A 4,573-nucleotide genomic window follows, 5' to 3' on the forward strand; every position below is an offset into this window, starting at 1 on the left:
GACACAAAATGCACTGAGGAGAGTCTATATCCTTCTGCATCATCTAAAAATCAATTCCTTTTCTTATTTTTAGTTGAATATGGTGATCGACAAATCTGGAAATAAAAAACCTTCCTTTTTTTTTTTTTTTTTTTAAGTTTAAATTTGTCCCTTTAGGCTTGTTTTGTAAATGTTGTGGAATCCCCATCCCTGGAATTATTCCAGGCCAGGCTGGAGGGGGCTTGGAGCAACCTGGTCTAGTGGAAGGTGGCCAGGGGGGTGGAACGAGATGGGTTTTAAGGTCCCTTCTAACCTAAAGCACTGTGTGATTCTGTGCTTTGATGTGGAAAGGACAAAAGATGTGGGTCTAAGGAACTGATGTCTAGAGCAGCCTCCTGGAGCTGGAGCAGCGTCAGCGGGACCCCCTGTGCCCTGGTGGCACCTCAGAGAGGGAAACCCTTGGATGAAATACTCTCAATGTCCAGCTGCATCTGAGAGCTTCACTTTTAATTCTTAATCTGCTTGGAGTTGTTGCTGCTTGCTTTTTGGCTGAGGGAAAATAGTTCTTCCCAGGTGCTGGCTGTGTCGGAGGGTGTCTGTAGGCAGGCGGGCTGGCAAGGACGGTGAGACCCATTTTATTTACAACACAAACATCACTGAACCCTCATGCCCAGGCAACTGTCAGTTTTCACATCAGCGATTTATTTGCTTCTGTCAGAGGTCAGTGTTAGAGGGAACTACCTTGAACTGGTTGCAAAACTTGTGTGTTACAAAACTATAATTAATGTTTCAGAAACTCCAGGGAAGGTTTATTACTGGCAGGGTGAGAATGAATCCCCAGACACAAACATTCCTCTAACATAACAGCATAGCCTTCAGCATTATCTACACACACAAAAAAACCATGCAACTTAAATCAGGGTAATTAATTACACAGATCTCTTCTATATACATTTAAAACCATTTACACCTATTGCTTTGGCTGTCTGGTCTCCCTCGCTCCCGGGGCATGCCTTCTGCATTGCCCTAAACTGATTTTTCTGCCTCTTTTTCCTTATTGACACAAATATGGATGAGCTGATGTAACTCTTCATTGAAGATCCCTCTGTACTGATCCACCATGAACATGTAAAAACTTGCCTCTACTCCAAATTCATGCTCAAGACAGCTTGTACTGGTCATGGTACTCTCTTGCAACCACGGAGCCCTGACCTCAAATTCCTGAGTCAAACTGAAGGGAACAAAGCTGTGTATCCTAGCAAATTTGGGAACAGGAATAAGAACACTAATGTGGCAAAATCCTATTGGAGAAGAACTGCTTCATGCCCCGCTACGCTTCTAAATCCCACTTGTTGGAATTTGCTGGATTCCCAGGTGGAGACGTGATGAGATAGGCTGATTTCTTGTGGGGAGGTTGCAGTCAAACCCTGCTGAAGCGCCAAGGATGCACATTGCCCATATCACTAGCGCAATACCAAACCTGTTCTACTGCTCGACTGGAAAACTGGGAAAATAACTTCCAGACAGCCAGTTTTCTTCACCCATGAGAACTGCAGGCTCTGGTGCAGTACGGACACGCTCCAAGGTCTGGGCAAGCAAGGACCCTTTGCGCAATCCTCTGCACCCCTGGGCTCTGTGTTGCTTTGCCTGAGTAGTGGTGACGCTTGTGAGGCGCTACATGACTGCTGAACATGAGCAGGGTTCACATTGCTAAACAGGAGTAGGATTCACAGCGCCCCTCTTCTTCTCCAGCTACCTCCAAATGGACTCACTCCCATGCTCCAGGCTATGGCAAGAGGACTTTTTCTTCTCCAGCTGCCTCCAAATGGACTCACTCCCATGCTCCAGGCTACAGCAAGAGGACTTTATCAAGATGCTCTCCTGTTTCATGTGGCTGCAGCCTCGGGCCTGCAGTGGCCAGGGCAACTATGGTTTCCCCATGCATTTCCCAGGGTGGCAAGGCTACCTTGAGCTGTTCTTGCCTTTGTGCCTCCAGTTGCCCCATGTGGTGACAGTGGGACAACTCTGTGAACTGGAGATGACTGATCCAGGCTTGTAAACCTCTTCAGGGAAGAAATTAAACTTTGAATCATCCCTCATCATAGAATCATATAATCGTTTAGGCTGGAAAAGCCCTCTACAACCTTTGAGTCCAACCATTAACACTGCACTGCAGTGTTCACCACTAACCCACATTCCCAAGTGCCACATGTACACATCTTTTAAATCCCTTCAGGGATGGTGACTCCACAACTGCCCTGGGCAGCCTGTTCCAATGCCCGACCATCCTTTCCATGAAGATATTTTCCCTAATATCCCACCTAAACCTCCTCTGACACAACTTGAGGCCACTTCCTCTCATCCTGTCCCTTGTTCCCTGGGAGCAGAGCCTGCCCCCCACCTGGCTCCACCCTCCTGTCAGGAAGTTGCAGAGTGGGAAGGTCCCCTTGAGCCTCCTTTTCTCCAGGCTGAGCCCCCCAAGGTCCCTCCCCTGCTCCTCATCAGACTTGTGCTCCAGACCCTTCCCCAGCTGAAGTGCCTTCCCTTCCCTTCTCTGAACATGCTCCAGCCCCTCAATGTCTTTCTTGTCGTGAGGGGCCCAAAAGTGACCCCAGGATTTGAGTTCAGTTTAGACATAGTCCCACAAATGTTTGTGTGGGTAAAAGTGAAGACTGTTGGCTCCCAGGTGGGATCCAGCCAGAGGAAGAACTGCTGGGGCAGGGAGACCAGTGGCATCGAACCACATATGCCATGTTGCTCCTGGAAACTCCCCTGAACTTTGCTAGAAAGTTTAACCAAAGCTTGAGAAAACTGCAAGAAGAGTTAATTCCGTGAGGGTTCTCTGTCTTAAATTGCAGGTAGCACCCTCCAAGCAATATCAGTGCAGTTGTATCTTGAAAAGCCTCCCCAGGAAAGCTTGAGAGAGTGCTCTGCACGCTCACAAAAACAGAGATATAGGACTGCAGGTGGTGGCCAAGGTGTGTGGTGCAGGCATAGCTAAGGGGTGAGAGATATTTATCCTAACAGGAGGAACAGGCAGCCAACACGACCATGTCTGAAGTAAGGTAGGAAACACAACCATGTCTGAAGTGAGGTAAGGTAGGAAAGAAGAGATGAGTAGGTGAAATTGTTCTGCATGCAAATTATCTCCCAGAGCATTAGAGGCATTTAGGAGAATGTATGGATATATTTATTTCCAGGTGTCAAACAAGGATTAAAGGCAATGTAGCCCTAAAACAAGATGTAGAACTGAAATCATGTACAGAAGCTAATTCCAGTACTAGAGTAAGGATAAAATAGGTCAGAAGTGAGGGCTTATGGTGCACAGCCCCCTGACTGACCATGTCATTTCTGCCCCAGCCCATTCATACCTGAGCACTCTTGTTCTGCTCCTGGCTGTTGAAATTACCTCAGGCACTTTCCCAGGTGCTCACAGGAGCCCTGATGATCCTTCCTGGAGCGCAGTGGAAAGGTCTGGAAAGGTCTCCGGTGGACTGTGAGGCATCTGAGCAATTTAATCTGCAGTGGGGTGGGTCCAGCCCCAGGCAGGGTGGCACATGTTGAGGCTTTATCCCACAGCCTGCACTGAGGAGCAGGACTGGATTTTAAACTCTGCCCAGTCTGGGGCAGAGGCTTTTCTTTATAACTAGGGACAAGAGGATAGCTAGCAACCAAAGGATTTGTCTTCTTGCTCTCCAAACATTGTGAATTCCTAGGAATCCCACGGGTGAGGCAAAAAAAATCCTTTTTGATCTCCACCCTGTCATACTAAGGCATCTGCATCAGGAGCTGGTATCCCCTGTGTGTCTCCCCTGAGCAAATGTGTGCCAGTGACTTTCTTTCTCTTCTTCTCCAGAACTTTTGTTTTTTATCCCTAGAGGGAGAAGGACCTTGGGAATTTACACATGATATCTCACCTTGCTTTGTCCTTAAGTTCAAACCTGGCTTTAACTGAGACAACTGGTGATGTGTCTGTGTGTTCCAGAGGCTTTTCCTGCACTGTAAGACTGAGAAAGCTGAACTGGCCTCCACTCTGCCTTTGGTATTAAGTTGCCTTCAGACTCATATGTCCCTGGAAAAAAGAGCAGCCTCTGACCAGAGTTGGGCTGTAACTGAGGAATTGCAGCCTGACAGGAACTGCAGGGCCTGTCAGTGCCTGGCTCCCAAGTCACATCTCCTTGGGAACAGGCAAATTTGGGCTACGAGTCAACAAAGTATGGGAGAGTTGTGGCATCAAAAGGTCATGTTTTTATGGTTTAACAGTAGAGACTATCTCATCTGATGACTTTTTGGTAGAGATGACTGGGAGAAAGAACAAAATAAAACTGTGTATCATAGAGTCATGGTATCACAGCGGGGTTTGGGTTGGAAGGGACCTTAAAGACCACCTTGTTCCAATCCCCTGCCATGGGCAGGGACATCTTCCACTAGACCAGGTTGATCCAAACCCCATTAGGGCACAGGGTCTCATAAGAGGTGCAGGATGCTGAATACTTTTTGTGCAAACCAAGCTTTGAGAGAAAGAGGAAGAAAGATAGGAAACTATAAGGGGATGTGACAATTGGGCTCTTCAAGAAAAAAAAAAAGAAAACAA

Source organism: Pseudopipra pipra, chromosome 12 (genome assembly GCF_036250125.1).
Source record: "Pseudopipra pipra isolate bDixPip1 chromosome 12, bDixPip1.hap1, whole genome shotgun sequence".
NCBI classification, from domain to species: domain Eukaryota; kingdom Metazoa; phylum Chordata; class Aves; order Passeriformes; family Pipridae; genus Pseudopipra; species Pseudopipra pipra.